At 41.5% G+C, this 19,397-nt stretch overlaps 1 protein-coding gene across 3 annotated transcripts in view; it reads right to left on the bottom strand.

The window, feature by feature from the left end:
- The window catches only part of DUSP16 (dual specificity phosphatase 16), an 84,214-nt gene extending 70,039 nt beyond the window's left edge, over positions 1 to 14,175 (bottom strand). Inside the window, exons 1-3 of one of the 3 annotated variants that reach the window (XM_081589292.1) lie at positions 14,006 to 14,175; positions 13,396 to 13,515; positions 6,804 to 6,915 (exon numbers count right to left, since the gene is read on the bottom strand). The gene's annotated coding sequence lies outside the window, so the exon portion shown is untranslated. Of the gene's footprint in view, positions 1 to 6,803; positions 6,916 to 13,395; positions 13,785 to 14,005 lie in introns of those variants that run through there. The other 2 variants (XM_081589290.1, XM_081589291.1) reach the window with 2 other exon arrangements.
- Between the last annotated feature and the right edge of the window lie 5,222 nt (positions 14,176 to 19,397).

Below are 19,397 nucleotides of genomic sequence, written 5' to 3'. Positions count from 1 at the left end.
TTATGATTCCATTTATATGAGGTTATCCAAAATAGTGAAATTCATGGGAACAGAGCACAGAATGGGGCCCACCAGAGGCTGAGGGAGGGAGAAAGGAGATTTCAAATACTCTGCACTGTGTCGAGTTTCAGATTTTGAAGATGTAAAAAGTACTAAAGATCTGTTTCACCACAATGTGTGTATACAAAACAACATTGAACTATACACCTAAAAATGGTTACGATGATAAATTTTACATTGCCTTTACCACAATTTTTTAAAAAAGAAAACAAAGAAAGAAAAAAAGAATGGCTGTTTTTCTTTTAAAGAGATGCTGGTAACAAGTATTGATATAAACTCCTTGATGACCAAGGTCATAGGCTACATACACTTCTTTGCATCTCTTCTAATACCTCACTTTCGGAAGTCACTCAGTAAGACTTGTTCATACCAATGACAGAGACGTGCCAACGACCACTGGCAAAAAGAATGAATCTTTTGTCTACCAAAAAAGCCTACTGGACTCAGAAGTCAAAGTGCTCATTTCCATACATGAACCAAGGTCATTTGTATAATAAAATATCTCCACTGACTTCACAATAATTTTTATTAAGAACTTGTATAAAACTACTACTTCCTGGTAGTGGATACCACACTGATTAACACTTGGTAACTGGAAATCCATCCCACCAGCAAATACCGTATGGCCTTAAATTAACATCCTGTTAATTACATCCTCTAATGAGATGGCCACTGGCAACATCTAAGAGCCAGCCACACAGGTCACTCCACCGCCAGAAAAAATTTCTTGAGTTTGTCTTTCAGTTGGGATTGCAGTCAAGGGAAGAAGGGGTTTTCCACTGTATGTGATTTTTATTGTTGGTTATAAAGCCAAGAAGCTATAAAATCAAGCTTCCTGAATATTTACATTAACGAGGCTCTTAGTCATCCACAAAATGAAAAATGAAAACAATCGCTTTAATTACATAGTTAAAAGGGTTTCAATGGAAGGAAAAGTTTCTGATATTTGGATATTCTAGAGTAATGAAATTAGATGCTGTCTGTCCCTAAAGTTGTTTAAAGCAGCTGTTAAATACATACACATACACCCATTTTATTCTTAAAAATACATTCCAAACTGCAAATGACTTCTGGCCCCTTTAAATGCCAGAGTTAATAATGTTTATCTTCAGGGTCTCCCAATACTGATAAACCACAATAAACCACATTGCGATCCTTCTGTAAGACTTCTGTTGGACAGAAGATTAATTCATTTTTAGGTTAACATTTCAAGAGCCTATTCTATAAGCAGTGTTTAATTGCTTTGCAAGTTTCTAGAGCTGAGAATGTGATTTTCAACTCACAGTATATCCAAATTCATATAATCTTGATGGAATTCTATAGGAGGAGCCAGACTGTCACCTCTCTGAAACACAGTGGAATCTATCTCAAGATGAGACAAAGGTTCTGCCTTGTTCAAGTCGAGTCGAGCTGCTACCATGAATGAAGGGAATCACTCTCCTTTAGTTGTCCTCTAACTTTATCTAAGGCAAATATGCAGTGCAAACATGATTAACAAATAAGAACAAATGCCCAACAAGCAAAAGGGGGTATTCCACCAGGTTTTAATCACTAGTGCTTAAATTTAGGACATGGTACTGAGGCTATGTTGAGTACAGATTCTGTACATACATGGATATGTCCCCTATTAAAATAAAAATGCAATTAGTTTTCCACCTTCAATGGAAATTTGGGGCATAAGTAATATCACATTACTTAACTGCCAAAAAGCCAAAACCTAATTTTAGCTTTAACCTTCTATACCATCAAGATTGTTATTAGAGACACTGCCCAGCTATCAAGATGACTATAAAACACCATAAACTTTTATATCCTCTAATCCTGTCCACTTTTTTGATTAAAAAATATATATATAAATGTGAAATGATCAAAAGACAGGAACACAAGGAGAGATAAGAATGTCTGAACCAGAAGGCACCTCCAAGATCATCAAATAGATATTCTTTTTTCACAGCTGAGGAAGCTAAGACCTAACTATCTCTAAATTAGCTCCACAACGAACTGGGATTCAGGTCTGTGTAACTTTCCACTAGAATAAGAAAGAAAAGGGAATCTGTGAGAAAGAAGGAAACACACACAGAATAGTCTCTGGACTCCAGGAAAGGTGCTGTAGCGAGCTGCTGACTACTCTGTGTGGCAGACACACAGCCAATCACCCAAGAGACATCTCCTCCCCTCAAACTTGCTAAGAGTCCCAGTTCCTCCTGGACAGCAAGCAGTGTCTAAGCCTAGGAGATGACACACGACGTGCGCTACACCAACCTCAGTCCCCGCTCCTGTTGGACAGACACAGACAATTCAAGCAAACGAGACGTCAGAGAAAAAGGGGATGGAAGCTTCTGGGAAAGATTTTGTTCCCCGTCAGGCAAGCACTGGAGTAGGAACTGCTTGCTCTTGTCTACTTCCTCCTTCTTGCCTTGGAAAGAGATGTGATACCGACAACTGAGGCAGCCATTTTGTGACCTGATGGCAGTAAGTAAACAAGCAAAAGATGGCTGAGAACCTGGCCGAGGACACTGCGGAGGAGCTGAATTGCCTGAGACCACCTACCTCTGAAATTCCCTGAACTTCTCTGAACCACACAGTAATAAATGGCTTACGGTTTAAGCCTCTTCTATGGCTTTCGATCAACTACTGCTGAAAGCAGTACTGAATTAAAAAAAAATTTTTTTCCGGGCAGTTCCCTGGCGTTCCAGTAGTTAGGATGAGCGCTTTCACTGCCAGGGGCCCTGGGTTTGATCCCCAGTCAGGCAACAAAGATCCAACAAGCAGCATGGCACAGCCAAAATAAAAAAAAATGATAAAACAAAATCTTTGGTGCCCTGTTGTAATTTTCCTGCCACATCACTCCCATTAAAAGTGTGTATTCTGCCCATACACATGCCACTAAAAAAAGACAGTGTTATATTTCTCCTGCATAATTAACAGCATGTGTGCATACTAAGTCACTTCAGACATGTCCAACTCCTTGCGACCCTATGAACTGCAGCCCTCCAGGTTCTTCTGTCCATGGGATTCTCCAGGCAAGAATACTGGAGTGGGTTGCCAGCGGTCTCTCCAGGGGATCTTCCTGACTCAGGGGTTGAACTCACATCTCATTTTGTCTCCTGCATTGGCAAAAGGGTTCTTTACCACTAGCACCACCTGAGAAGCCACACATAATTAACAGAGACCAGTTCAATTACTTTATAGTTACAGCACATCTCAACAATGACCCTATTAAAATAAAGGTCATCAGTACACAAAACGTAAGGGAAAGATACATGACTTCGAATCATATTTTTTCTTGATTATGACTTTGATCCTTCCTTCTGCCATCTCAAATCCTTTTTGGAAATGAGTACCACATAAATAACAAACTGATGAATAAGATCTATCTGAACTAAACTCTTCCACTTCTTTAATCATAACTCTGCTTCAGTTGTGTCCAACTCTTTGTGACCCCATGGACTGTAGCCTGCCAGGCTCTCCGTCCATGGGACTCTCCAGGCAAGAATTCTGGTGTGGGTTGCCATGCCTTCCTCCAGGGAATCTTCCTAACCCAGAGATCGAATCCAGGTCTCCTGCATCACAGGCAGATTCTTTACCACTGAGCCACCAGGAAAGCCCTTAATCGTAACTGTTAGTAAAAGATTAAATATTAAAATTTCAATCTTGAATTTACATCCCCCATCGAATCCAGGTCTCCTGCATTACAGGCAGATTCTTTATCACTGAGCCACCAGGAAAGCCCTTAATCGTAACTGTTAGTAAAAGATTAAATATTAAAATTTCATTCTTGAATTTACATCCCCCAAAGTGGCCGAGTCAATATTTTCACATACAGATGATTGTAACGGAAGCCTGGAGACTTACCAGCACTACACCAAATTCATGGCATTGCTGTTTTCTCCATTACAGGTTATAATAATAGAATTTGAATACTGATAAGACATTAAAAGTCAGACTACCCAGTACAGCTATTTCAATAGTTATTTTAACTGCATTTTGATGGAACTCTGTCAAATACATGTTCACCTCCATGACTCCAGTTGCACCCACCTCTGTACTTTCCTAGGTCCCCTTTTTCTGTATTCACCCCACAATGTTCCTCTGGCTCCCAACACTCATCTCCACTCTGCCCACACCAGCTCTGTGATCACTAACATCTACTCCACTCCCAGCCTCCCTGGTTGAAAGAACAGGCAACAGCCACAAACACCTCTTCTCTCAAGTGTGCTACCATCTCTCCCCTCCTGTCACTCAAGGAATAAAATGGCTGAGTACTCTGATTTTGAGCACAGATAAAAATAAGTATGAATAGATAGATTTATATGAATGATGTATGTAGGTTCAGTGCTTTCTTAACTTAAAAAAAAAAAAAAACAACCAATGCTCATTTTTTTTTGTAAGCTATAAAGCACTTTTGGGCTTCCCCAGGTGGCTCAGTAGTAAAGAATCTGCCTGCCAATGCAGGAGACACAGGAGACGCTGGTTTGAACCCTGGGCTGGGAGACTCCTGGAGGAGGAAATGGCAACATATTCCAGTATTCTTGCCTGGAGAATCCCATGGACAGAGGAGTCTGGCAGGCTACAGTCCATAAGGCTGCAAAGAGTCAGACACAATTGAGCACACACACACACACACACAAAAGCGCTTTTATCGACTCCTCCTTTGTGTCTACCCTTTACCCACCACTCTCCGAGGTTACTTAATCTTCTACCCTTGTGGTTTCAGGACCACATGGCTCCATCCCACACAATAGCATATTTCCTTCTTCCCCCACAAGTTAATCAGCTAAGATGGAAACATTATTTTATTGCTACAGATTTTCTATGTTAGACTATTCTAAAAATATATTAGAACATGGTACCAGTTTATATCAGCAATTTCAAATTCTCATGATTTACCCTGAAACTACCATGCTGATATCTCCTCTGATGGCACAAAAGCAATGAAGGGCAAAACTGCTGGTACTTCAGCATCAATTATGGCAAGGGTCCAAACTGTACTAGCAGGAATTACATTCTTCACTATCTGTCGATCACTTTAAATATTGATTTTATATTATTTATTTGGCTGCACTAGGGTCTTTGTTGCAGCATGCAGGAATGGCATATGGGATCTAGTTCTCTGACCATGGATCGAACCTGGGCTCCCTGAATTGGGAGCACAGAGTCTGAGCCACTGGACCACCAGCAAAGTCCCTATCAATCATTTTTTTTTTAATTATTTATTTTTTATTGAAGGCTAATTGCTTTACAGAATTTTGTTGTTTTCTGTCAAACCTCAACATGAGTCAGCCACAGGTATACATATATTCCCTTCCTTTTGAACTTCCCTCCCATCTCCCTCCCCATCCCACCCGTCTAGGTTGATACAGAGCCCCTGTTTGAGTTTCCTTAGCCATATGGCAAATTCCCATTGGCTATCTATTTTGCATATGATAATATAAGTTTCCATGTTACTCTTTCTCCTATCAATCATTTTTAAAAAGCCAGTTTCACTTAACAATGTCCTTGATATTAATTATTAAATCTCACTCTTGAGAACTTGATCATTTTAACAATCCATGTGATGAAATGGGAGCAGTTCATCATATCTAATATGTACAAAAAGCATTTCTACATACCTAATACAATGGCCATCTTAAGGAAAAGCATTTATGCAATTGAGTTGTGAGCTGAACTACACACTTTTCCACAGAATACCATTTCTGCTGAAAGAATGGCTGGCTATTATATATAGTTTTTCAGACTTAGGTACTTGGCAGACATTTTCTCTAAAGTAGATACAGTGAGCCTGACACTTCAAGGAAAAAACTGACAATACCTGCTGCTGATGATAAAATTTGAGTTTTCAAGAAAAAATTAGAATTTTGGAAAACTTGAACTGCATACCAAAATCTTGACTGCTCCTCAATTCTAAAGACTTTATGGATGAGATTAATGGTTGTATTAATGAATGTGATTTGATCAACATTGTGTAATCAAATGTATCAACATTGAAAGATCTGTAGAACTCAACGATCATTTTTAAAATGACCAATGTACAATATTATAAAATCACAAAGTCAAAGATCCATCCAAAGAGCAAGATGGACCAAGAGATTTTTCCGTTATGGAGTAGCACAAAAAATTCATTGACAATGTTCAGATTCAACACCACAACTAACTCTTAAGAACACCTTTCTAAAAAAAAAAAAAAAAGAGGCAAAGGGAAAAAAAACAAGAATCTATTATTTGCTGAGTCTTGATATATTAAAGAATATACACAATTACATGAAAAAGACACTAAAATACCCCACCTTTTCTCTACTACGTATCTGTATATAAAAGGAGTTTCTTCATATGTTTCAAACAAAGCAACATATCACAATAGGGTGAATGCAAAAGCAGTTATGAAACTCCAGTGGTCTTCTATTAAGCAATGCATTAGAGAGTGGCAAAACATAAAACCATCTCACACTCATCACTGTATTTTTGTTTTAAAATACTTTTTTCATTAAAATACGTTATTCATGTTAACCTTTCATGAGTTTGTAATTTTTAAGTGAATTTAAAGTATTTTAAAACATTTCAGACTTTTAATTTCTAATATGTTAAATATTGATATAGTCCACATAAACAAAAGATCTTTGGGGCATCAATAATTTGTAAAGAATGCAAAAGTGTCCCAACACCAAAATATTAGAAAACCTTTGGTTTTCAACACTACAAAAAAAAGAGGGCTTATATGTGTGTGTATATAAGAGAACAGGCACCTGAGAATGAGTCAGAAGGTCTCGGCTCCAGGTCCACTTGCTTTGGGATTTGGATAAATTAATCTAAGGTCTTAGTTTCTTCATCTGTGAAATGGGTTATTCATGTCTTGTTCTGAGGATAAAAGACAAAATATGTCAAAACAGTTGATACAGTATACAACAGGTATACTGTTATTGTTGCAAGATCTCAAAGTTAAGAGTTTTAACCTTGTGACCATATTTCTAAAAAATTCTCTATTCTTAAATTTTTTTGCTAAAGGCAGAACTTACAGAAAATGCAAAGTGGAGATTTTTTGATTAGTCAATTAGCTCAAATGTCCAATCACATAACTTTACTGTATTAAATTTAGCCCTTGACAATTATAATTGGTAATGTGTATATTCTATTTATTACAGATATTTCCAAATACACACAGAAGTACAGAAAATTGTAACAAATCCCCATGTACCCTTAAAAATTACCAAAAAATTGCCAATATTATTTCATTTCCTATGTGTGCGTATGCCTATTCTGATGTTTTTAAAAGCAAGAATTAGGCATCATTTCATCTATAAATACTCCCATATGTATCTTTTTAACAGATGAGAATTTAACATAACCCCAATACCATTAACACAGAAATGAACTTTGTAGTTTTATTCTTAAATATCACCTAAAACATGCAATGCTAAGTCGCTTCAGTCATATCTAACTCTCTGCAACCCCATGGATGGTAGCTCACCAGGCTCCTCTGTCCATGGGATTCTCCAGGCAAGAACACTAGAGAGGGCTGTCATGCCCCTCTCCAACCTAAAACATACTCCATGTTCTAATTTCCTGATTGTCTCCCCCAAAAAAAGTCTTCATTAGTTTTTAGTTGTTCTGTAGGATCAAAATATTCTCAACAATTCAGTTACAAGTAATACAAGATTTTCAGCTAAAGACAAGAAGGAAGGAGAAATGACACCATGCTCTATATACATGTACGGTTTACAAAATCAGGAACTATTCTCCAGGGAAATGTGCTTCTTCTCCAATAAAACAACAGACAAAAATAACAAGAGACACCCACCACAGAAAAGGCCAAACTGGGGACACTTCAGTACTCTGAGAAGTGCCCAGAAGAGGACACACTCAGCGGATCGGGAAGCGCAGGGACTGCAGGAAACCACCAGCTGCCCTTTGGGAAAAGATGGGGTTGGGTCAGCCCCACGGTCAGGCAGGCTGGAGGTAAGGTCAGGGTCTGGGCTCCAGAGTGACAGTGTAGCTCAAACAAGCCCAGGAGCCAAAAGGCTGGATGGCAACCACCTGCAGGTTTCAACTCAGAGGTCAAAAATCAGTGCTCTGGGACTTCCCTGGTGGTCCAGTGGTTTTAAGACTCTGTGCTCCCAACACTGGGGGAACAGGTTCGATCCCTGGTCAAGGAACTAAGATCCCACATGTCACATCCAAAATAAATTAATTAAATATGAAAAGATAATTGTAAAAAAAAAACAGTGTTCTAAGCTAGAAATAGAATGCAAATATCATCAAAATAAACTACCTGTGACAACTGAATTTATTCAGCAAACATTTGTCAAAAAAGTCAATTCTACTAGGCACATTTTAGGATATGAGCTGTAGTATTTTTGTGTATAATTATTCAGTGAAACAATAAGCAGCATATACTTCTCTACATATTACTTTCCCCATTAATTTTAAGGGGAAGAATGGACAAATTTAATATTAATACCTTGCCACATACATGACAATTTATAGTGCAAAACCTGTAATTTGGCCCACCCCTCACCCAGACATTAAAACATATGAATTCTACTGTCCTTCCCAAATACTTTTCAAGATTACACATCACATTAGCTTTTATCATATACATCACAGACTCCGAGCATTTACATCTACAATTCTTTTCTAAATGGAGTATGTAGTTGAAGATTGACATATACACACTGCTATATTTAAAATGGATAATCAACAATGACCTAGTGCAGAGCACAGGGAACTCTGCTCAATGTTATGTGGCAACCTGGATGGGAGGGAAGTTTGGGGGAGAATGGATACATGTACATGTATGGCTGAGTCCTTTCACGGTTCACCTGAAACTATCACAACATTGTTAGTCAGCTATATTCCAACATAAAATAAAAAGTTAAAAAAAATAAAAATAAATGGAGTATTCAGGAGGAAATCAAGGAAAGGCTAAAGAATCTCCCACCTCCTCTGAAAATTGTTTTCTTTTCCATAGGTTTATCCCAAGTGTGTCAGAATGAATTGTAGATGAAAACTGGTCAGATGCATATAGAAAATTTTAAGAGATGTGGTTCTTAGGCACATAAATCCTTTTTGGAATCCTTTACCTCAATTCCACTCATAAAGTTTTTTTGTTGTGGTGGTGTTTTTTTTTTTTTTAAGTTTAAAACGACAGAAAAAGCAGAGAAGGAGAGAACACATTTCTTAAAGAATGCTTAAGAAGTACTTCATAAATAGTGTTCCAACACATGAAAGAGTCACTAAGAAATTTTTTAGCTGACGCTATAAAGGACATCTTGTCAATAACAACAAAACCTGACAGACAACTGCAGAGTCCAGACTTCCCCATTTCAGAACTGACACTTTTGTATCAGGTCTACTATCTGCAGAAAGACAGTAAAAGTCCTAAGTTTAAGATAATATTTCCAGTGAGACCACTAAGTCCCCTACCATCTGTAAGGAGAATGATTAAGTTCACAGAGCACAACGCAGCCCAAATGTACCACGCAGACGAGACCTGGAGGGAATGTCACCCCTGACCTCATTTTCTGCTAAGCCGAAGAGCCGACTTATACTTTCTGTCCACCTTCAGTTTTGTGTGCTCTCATACAAGGTATCATCAAAACAAATTGTCCTTGGAGTTTAGCTTCCCTTTATAGCACTGTTGTGATTACTGTTCCTAATGGAGAATATACCTAAGTATACAGCCCAATACATCACAACTCTAAGTAAACTGGAAAGAATGACATTAACCTCACTACAAAAACATGAGGTTCTTAGCAGACAACAGCAGCAGAATTGCATAAAAATTGTTAACGAGGAGTTGAAAACGCAAAGCCTGCATGCTTCAATCTACAAAGTATTATGTAGGTTTCTTTTTAAAAATTGGTTAAAGATGGAGTCAATAACTGTGTAGTTGTCTATTCAAATTGGTTTGGGCTGCAAATAAATATTAAAAAGTTAAATCATTAACATTATTCACCAGGCATATCACAGGCAAAACAGGTCATTCACAGAATAAGTAGGGCTGTAACTAGCACTCTGTAATTTCCTTGTCTCTGATCATTCCTATTTTCACAAGACATCACTCTCTGACATCAGATTTTCCATGAAGTGTTTACTTGTTTATTGCCCTTCTCCCACTAGAATGTAAATTCCATAAGGGCAAATACCTTATCTTACTTTCCACTCTTTGCTGGGTTCAGAGAACAGTGCCAAGCACACAGTCGAGGTTCCAAACAGATCTGCTGAATGAAGGGATGGCTGAATGGCCGCCCCCTGCCCCTCCCCTTCCTTTCCTCCATACACAGGTTAACCATCCTTTGAGGTCAGGGTCAAATTCTACTACCTCTGTGAAAAAGATCTCCCATTCCTCCAATCTCCTTCTCCTTCATACCATGAACGACGCCCTTGCCTGCTGTCTGATAACTGTTTATCTTTGCATATGTATATAGCTCCCTTAAAATTCTCATATCCTCATTAAGGGCATGGACCCGTGCTCCTAAATTTTGGTATCCACCTCAGGACCTATATATAGTCTACCACTAACATATGCTCTGCTTGACTGACTCATACCTATAGTTAATCCAGAAATCAATTAATAGTTTCACCTTTTTATAATTTAACCTTCCCTTTCCAATAACTCAACTGAAATTGCAGTGGGTCCCCTCTAGTTTAAATTTAATTTTTGGCAACTTCAAGCTTTACATTCTCATATATATAATTATAACTGCTCATAATTCACTTTATCCATCCCTCCCCCAAGATTAATTTTTGTATGTAATTAAAAAAAAAAATCTTGTGACTTTTTTGGTGATACCTTCAAATGAAGTATCTAACCCCAATCAAGAAGGAAGTTGGAGTTTCATTACTTTCTTCCTGTTGCTGAGGTACTGGAGGGTATTTTTTCTTTTTATGCCTTTTTCCTTTCATGTCAAGATGGATCCCATTTCCTTCTTTCCTGATCATAGCCCTGGCAAGCTTTTCTTATTGCTTTGTACCTGTCCTTGGTAATCTGCCTTAGATCCTCCTTTCTGAGCCACTCCTGTTTCCTCTAGTCACTTATTTGATCAGATTTCAAACTTTTCAGTCAGCTTGTGTATGCGACTGGCCTTCTTCTTAAAGCTTGAGCCTGCTTCTTTAAATCTGGCCATCCCTTCACAAAGCCAACCAAACCCCGGTCATCTGGGCTAAATGAAATGTACAAAAATATCAGATTATCCACCACACAAGAAAATCAGAAAAAAATCTGACATCTGGCTTTGGAATATACCATGTGGCTTTGGGCAAGATTTACTTTCTTAAAGTTTTTGCTTAAGCCATAACCGTTAGTAACATTTTCTTTTACGATGGTGGAATATCGGTCTCAATTTTAAATTTTGATGCAGTTTTTTCAAAAAGCCAATCAAATATCAACTGAGGTTTTTCCTATGAAATCTTTAACTCGTTTTTTCAATCTGTTGAAAACTATCATAAAATCTGGTTTCTGTTTCCCCTGATTTATTTCCTCCCTGTTCCTGAGCTTCTGATCCAAATCAGCTTACCTTATATTAATTTATTTCTTCAATTTAAAGTACCATTTGCTTGAGAATGAAGAGCATTGTAATAACACTAAATGTCTGATGAAATTTTCAGTCCAAATAACACTGGATAGAAGACTTTTTTTTTTAAGCTACTCCAGGAAAAGTTGGGTTTCTAGGATAAATTACACTGGTAATTCTAGCAAATTTATATTTAGTGAGTTATTATGATTGACTGAAAAATAGAAAAACACTAACTTTAAACAGCTATGCAAGTCAGCTTTGCAATATATAATCCCATAGGCCAAAAACCATGAAATTAAATTCTCAATACGGGCATTTATAGAAAAGAGCATCAAAACAAACTCACATCAACCCTGGCCCCTTTTCCTGACCCCAGCCTAAACTCTGCACAATCTCACACTTGATTGCTGCTGCCTCACTTCCACAAATGAGTTTCTAAAGTTTAAGAAAAAGGAAAAGAACTAAATTAACAGGTTCTTCTCTTTCGCCCCCTTTTCAGTTTCTGCCATTGAGCTCTTGGCCAAAGAGATCCCTAATCCTCAATTTTACATGACTGTTTCCACTTTACAGGTATTCAATTATTTTACATTCAAATGCACATTTATATAGAGCTTGAACCTACTCTTTTTCATGTTAATCACCATATTACCAGCAGAATTGAGAATAAACTCATTTTTGTGGCTCCTCCTCATAAAGAACTTTGGGAAGTACAAATTATTTTACCTAAAAACCAACTTTTGCGCTGGTGTCTTTTAGGCCAAGTTTTTATATAGGATGTTAAATGTTAACCCCCCAAAACTTTTTTAAACAAGATTTCACAGTCATCAAACTCAGTTAAGTTCCAGAACTTTACTTAAAAAAACAAAAACAAACTCAGGATGCCTAGTCACACTTTGACTAATATACCCAGACAAAGCCCCAAGTTCTTAGTTTTTCAATGTACCTTCTCCGGGCTGCAGCACAAGTCTCAATTAACTACGGCCTCCCAAGCTGTTTGTCCACACATACACATCATTTCCCAAGGAAAAATAAATAATTCACAAGTGACTGATTCAACTGGTAAGAATTCTTTCCTTCTTTTAAAAATTTACCTTAACTTCAAAAATCTCTTTTCTTGATGGAGTTCAGAATAGTATAAATCCTCTGAGGAAAACAGTTGTCACCTACGTGCACTCAAAAGATGAATGGCTTAAAGAGGCATTTTCTGACAGTCTAAGTTCCCCAAATACTAGTCATAAGGTTTTTCATGGATGGTAAATTTCACACACACACACACACATATACAAAAGAAAGGAAAGAAACATACCTGGTCATTTTCTAAACAGGTTTGATAGGTTTGGTTCCCTTGTAAGAGCAGAGTATTTACTTATAATCTTTTAAAGCACAAGTAGCAGCCAGGAGAGTGGGTAAATAAAACCTTCAGAGGTTTAAAAACCCTGCATCTTAACTCACTTCCCCTTGATTTCAGGGGCCGGTACTGCAAACCCCACGGCAAATGAGATTATGTAACAGGTTTTTCCTCTCTCCACTTTATTCATCACGGGCTGATTGGAGATGTGCTTTCTCCAAACGAGTTGGGACTCCTAGGATTTTATTTAGGACGGTTGAAGTTGAGGTTTGATACATTTCCTTATGATTTTGCAGGATCCATTCATTTAAATATCTATTTATATTTTTCCCAAGTGAGAAAACACAATAACCGTATAGTTGCTATTGTAATTTCAAGGAAATAAACGCAGCTGCACCTGAAAACTTCCGTTTTACACAAATATTTTCCTCCCCTGTGTTTCATTCCATGAAACTGCACATGATATACACAGACCTTCGCTCGTCTCCCGGGGCTTCTTCCTTTCTCACGTTTTACGGTTGGTGTAAATAAAGAAGTCCCTGGCGCACCGGGCCCCCCAACACCCGGCCTCTGGGGGCGGGGGGGGGGGAGTCCCTGGAGGAAAAGCGAGTGGGTTGAAGAGCGCAGCCCGGTCACCACTCAGGTGGCCCCGCCGCTCACACGGAAGGCGAGCTGGGGATAATGGGGACAGTCAGGCCGGGGCCCCTCTTGGCAGGCGTGTTGTGTAACAGTCGCGCCTGGAAGTGAGCAGCTTGGCCCGCGAAGGGACCGCGTCCGGCGGCGGCTCCTGGCGGCGGCACCCGGCCGCCCGGCCCGCTCGGCCCGAGCCCGCGCGCCCGCCGCCGCCGCCCCGACCCCGCGCGGGCCAGGCCGGGCCCCCACCACCACCACACACACCCCTCGCGCCTCCGCTTCCCACGCGCTCGCCGCTCGGGGCCGCGACCGCCCCCACGCCGCCCTCGACCCCGGGCCCGGCCGCCGGGAGGGCAGCGCCGGCGGGGCGCGCGGACCGGCGTCCATGCTGCCGGCGCGGCGGGAGCCGGGCCCCGCGCCCACCCGCCCCGCCGTCCGCGCGCCCACTTACTTTCGGGGCCGCCGACCTCGCGGCTCCCTCGGGGGGGCGGGGGGGAGACGAAAGTTGTCACGGCGTCTCCCCGCGGGGCCCCCTCGCCTCCCGGACCCGCGAGGCGCCGCGGCAGAGCCGGGAGGGCTTGCTGCGCTCCCGCCCGCGTCCGTCCCGTCGCGCTCTCCTCCGCCTCCTCTTCTTTTCACTATATTATCTTCTCCTGCTCGGAGGGGCGGGTGGGGGCGGGAGGCTTAGGAAGCGAGGAGACGTTTGCAACTTTTCTTCACTCTTTATCCCCCCCCCACCAACCCCCGATCAGCCTTGAAAAAACACTGTTGAAAGGGGCGAGGAACCTGGGGAGGTGGAGGTGGGGGGGGACGCGGAGGGGGTCGGGAGAGGTGATGATAGTCGTTTGGAAAACTGATCAGAGCCCCCCCGCCCCAAACAGAGATACCCAGAAAGAGGGGGAAAGGCGGGGGGTGGGGTGGGGTGGGGTGGGGTGGGGGGTTGGGGGAAAGAGAAAGAGTCGCTGGTCAGGAAACTTCAAGCGCGGATGAGGTCATTGGTTTAAAAATAAAGAGATGGCGTCACTTGAAACCAATCCCAGTGAATGAACTCAGCGGAGCCCCGGGGAAAGGAGGAGACAGGCGAGGGCAGGGCGGTGGGCGACGGGCGGGGCCGTGCGCCCGCCCGAACCCTGAGCGCGGCTCGGCGCCTGGTCGCGGCCGCTCGGGGAGGGGTCGGGTCACGTTCCGTTCCGGGGCCCGGCGACTCCGGGGCAGGTTCCGCGGGCGCCGCTGGGAGGAGCCGGGTGGCCGGGGGAGGCGGCCCCGCGGCCTCCTCCTTCCGCGCCCGCGCGCCTGCTGCCCCCGGGGCCCCCGATCCCCGACCCTCGGGCGGGGTCTCGGTCGCGTAGGGCTGCGCCCCAACAGGTATTTCAGGGTTCCCCCCCTCCCCGCCCCAGCGAGGCGCAGAGCCTTTTCCTCCTCTTTGGGCTGTTTCCAGCTGCCTCCCCAGGGTGAAGAAACGCAAACAATGATTTGAGAGAATTACAATCGCTCTTTTAAAAGTGACGAATCCAAAATGCAGGGCACTGCCGGCTCTTAGGAGAGAGCAGTTACAGGTAATTTAAGAAAAATCACGCTCAGGTGGTCAGGCAGTCAGCTCTCTGTCATAGAAAGCCCCCACCTGAATGCTCCTAACATTTATGGATTTTACTGTGCTTCTATTTCCTTATTTCTATTTACATTTGTAAATGTAACGAGCACGAGTAGCCTAACATGCTCTTGAAAAGTGTGTCCTTTTCAAGCACTGTGTGCCCTGTGCTTGGGCAGCACAGAATCGTCTGTAAATCAGACCAGAGGTTCACCACCTTTTGGGAGGTGCAAGACCCCCGTTGATTTTACTTCACACATTTCGTGCATTTTAAAATTTGGATTGAAATAGCTTTGTTTCGAAACGGCATTACAAACTTTGGGAAACAGAGACCTGAGCTGGTGACACACCAGGACTTGGAATCACTGAGGAGGACAATCGGAGCTTTATTCTAGTGTTCTTTGAGCATTTGAGCATGAAGCTGCTTCTACTGAGAAGTACTCACGTGGATATCACATAACAGAGATGTGATTAATGACGGAAAAGCACACTCCGAGTGGACTGCTTCATGAGCCAGAATTTGTGTGTAGGAATAAAATATTCCATTTGCAATGTACTAGATTTGGGACGTTGGTTCCCCGAAGACATCTTTGTTGGGAAATGTCCGTTTGGACGTTGCCTGAGGCTTTTTGTCGTCTTGTATTCTGTGGGGTTTTTTTTTTTCTTTTTTGATTGCCAGAATAACTGAGAAGCATGTTGCGGGGGGGGGGGGTTGTTAGAAAAGTGAAACTTGTCTATACTTCTTTTTTGCCTTTAAATCCTGCACCTAAAGCCCATTCGTTACTATAATCATTTAAGGTCAGTATTAGAGTAAGCCTCTAGGAACTTCCGGCCCGTCTTTTTTAGAAGGAAAAGGAGTCCATCTGGAGAGGGGAGCGCGAGGGAGCCCTTGAGGCAGTTAAGCTGAAGGCCATAGATGTAGAGCCGATTTTCTGCCTCTGCCTTTGACCTCGTTAAGCTTTCTGCAGGGGCGAAACGATCTCTTCCACGGCACGCTGTCCTCTGGTGGCCGGGGGATGTTACTGCAGCTCCAAAGGGATTACTACCTACGCTCTTACAGGAAACCTCTAAAAATCAACTGCCTGTAGACCTGCTGTTTTCAGAACAGTTACCTAAGAGAGTTGGAGAGGATCTGCATCTCCAGTCTGCTTAGTTGGAGGAGTTGAGATTCGGAAGAAGGAAGGAAAAGAGAGAGAATCCTTGTCCTAGACTAGATCCTGCATCTATTGGATGAAAAGATGGATCTTGCCTGGATGAAAGACCTCTTTACATGCTGCAGCTCCAGTCGCCTTATTCTGACACATCTTGAAACCTCTCTCTCCTCTTTCTTCATTGACACAATTAAATTGAGCACCTTCCATGTGTGTGCTATTATGGGAGTCTCCCACTGTATATCATCTAATTAGGGAAACAACACAAAACCAATTAAAAACCAAATTAATGATTGAGTGGCATACAATATTAGTTTAAAGAGCCCAGCGAACTCTTCATGTCGTTAAATGGCAAAAAAAAACCCACCACAATATTGTAAAGATATTATCCTCAAATTAAAATAAATAAAAAAAATTTTTAAGTAAAAAAAAATAAGTAGAGTCTAGCAGAGAAAAGGAGTGATGTTGGCTGGGTTGTCAGGGAAAGCATCTTCTGAAGATCTTTGACTTCATGCTTGAAGGATAGTTAAGATTTAGTTTGGTGTAAGAGGGTTCAGCAGAGGGACTATTATAGATAGGAAATGGCGGAGCAGACATGGAAATGGATTGCGTAAAGGGTATTCAGGTGAAAGATGAGTAGACCCCTCTAATAATAGTAGGGATTGGGGTGTAGCAATTAAGAATTAGGCCAAATTTGAAATGTAGAAGCACATTAAAGAGGTACATGAATGGTTCAATACATAGTGTATTACTAGCCCAGGAAATGAACACTGAACAAGTTTACTTCACTAAAGAGTATTTGCCTTCTTGTTCTACTGAGAGAGCTTCTATGCATGCCAAAAACAAACATATTTTAAATAGTACCATTTACAATTGCTCCAAAGAACGTGAACTGCTGCTGCTGCTGCTGCTAAGTCGCTTCAGTAGTGGCCGACTTTGTGCGACCACATAGACAGAAGTCCACCAGGCTCCTCTGTCCCTGGGATTCTCCAGGCAAGAACACCGGAGTGGGTTGTCATTTCCTTCTCCAATGCGTGAAAGTGAAAAGTGAAAGTGAAGTCGCTCAGTCGTGTCCGACTCTCAGTGACCCTATGGACTGCAGCCTACCAGGCTCCTCCATCCATGGGATTTTCCAGGCAAGAGTACTGGAGTGGGGTGCCATTGCCTTCTCCGGAATGTGAACTACTTAGATTTAAATCTAACAAACCATGTGCAGGATCTGTATGCTGAAAATTATAAAATATTGATGAAAGACATTAAAGAAGACTAAATAATTGGAGTGACTTACTATATTCATGGCTTGGAAGACCCAATAGAATAAATATGTCAGTTCTTCCAAAACTGACTTATAGATTTCACACAGTTTCTATCAGAATCCCAGCCAGGTTTTTTGGGTAGGCATAGCCAACTTAACCTAAAACTGCGTCCAGTATGTTTAAAGGATTGAGTGAGTGCTAGATTTCCCAAAGGCAGGCAAAGGTCTCATGTACTTAGGACACCAGCAAAGCAGAGGCTCTGAGGTCTTAGAATCAGATCATTTGGGAAGAAGCTGTCTTTGTTGCAGTACATGTAAATGTACAGTTTAGTACTGGTTCTAGTTGAGAGTTTAATATGAGGGAGGTGCACCAAATATTTTAGCTAGAATTAAAGATGGAAGAGGCTCACCATAATCTTTAGTGCTTAGACCCCCTGGAGGTTTTAATCTGTCCCTGGCTCTGGGAATAAATAAGAGAGGCAAGGTCCTATCTCTCAAGGAACTAACATTCTAGTGCGAAAAGAAGACAAAAACAGCCAGGGCTGTAACAAGATCAGCTCTACAGGAGAAATTGAGTGTTGTAACAGCACGTGCTGAAGAGGAGTTGAAGGTGGTTGGGAGAGGCATTTAGGAGGAGGGGACACTTGAACTGAAGCCTGAAGGATAGCCGCCAGGCACGTGGTCTGAGCAGAGGCAGCAGGTCCCTCTGAGACTGTTCAGCAAAAACAGTGTGACTTGTAGAGAGCCGATAATGTTTCCAGAGCAAAAGGGAGGCCAATGGAGCTCAAGAGTACAAAACTAGGACCCAGACCATATAGGCCTTTATAATGCACAGAAAGGAATTTGCATTCTGCTGTGGGAGATTTAAGCAGGTTAGCACATGACCTGATTTATGAAGAAGATATTTACAAGTAAGCATAATAGTTTAGTTTTGAAAAGAGTTTCAATAATATTCTGTACCTATTTTTTCATTTTACAGCTCCCTTTTCCAATGGGAAGTAAGCATTTTTGATAATTTCGTTAATCTCCAGGGATCCCTTTAATGTTCCCAAATCAAATATTCTTAGCTTAGGGTTCATGGATTCTTAACGGAGTACACGGATGGACTTCAGAAAGTCTAGGAGCCCCCTAAAATTGTGTACTATATGCTTATATGTGTTTTCCTGTGGTCCCTAACTTTCAACAGATTTTCAAAGCGTTTTATCAGTATACATACAAATAAGACCTACTTTACCTTTAAGTCTTGGCTGCGCCTTTTTGGACAGTAGCTGCTGCTATTGTCCTAGGGCTCATTGCCCCGCACAAACAAATTACAGTTCTGGAAGCAAGCAGGTTCTGCCTCAAAGAAGTGTTACTATGTTGGAGGAGACACTTTTCTGTCAGAATTAGGAGAGAATATTCTGAGTTTGCCTCTGAAGGCAGTTCTGGGAAGAAAATTGTACCTATGTGATGTGAAAGCTAGTAGATACCTAGGTCATTACCTGATACCACCCCACTCACTTTATATATAAGAAATCGAAGGTCCAGAGAGGTTAAGCGGCTTGCCCAAGAATGCACAGCTAGTTAGAGACGAAACTGGGATTAGAAACAGGTTTACTGTCATTCAGTACAGCACTTTGTGCTCCTCATCAGAAAAATCTGGACCACATATCGTACTTTAAAAAGTCTAATGGGAGTTAACTCTTCAATCTCACTCAATTAAATAAAACAAGAGGCTACAGAAAAACCTGAGTGAACTGTTTGGCCAACCCAATACATGCTCATTCGTAAGGAAATGGAAGAAAGGAGGGAGGTGAAGGAGTTCAAAATCATACAGTCCCAGCTCTGAAAGAGATGAAAAACCTCAATG

The sequence above is a fragment of the Giraffa tippelskirchi genome, chromosome 4 (assembly GCF_054371585.1).
Source record: "Giraffa tippelskirchi isolate mGirTip1 chromosome 4, T2T-mGirTip1v1.2.pri, whole genome shotgun sequence".
NCBI classification, from domain to species: domain Eukaryota; kingdom Metazoa; phylum Chordata; class Mammalia; order Artiodactyla; family Giraffidae; genus Giraffa; species Giraffa tippelskirchi.
This window is presented reverse-complemented; position numbering and strand designations above follow the sequence as displayed.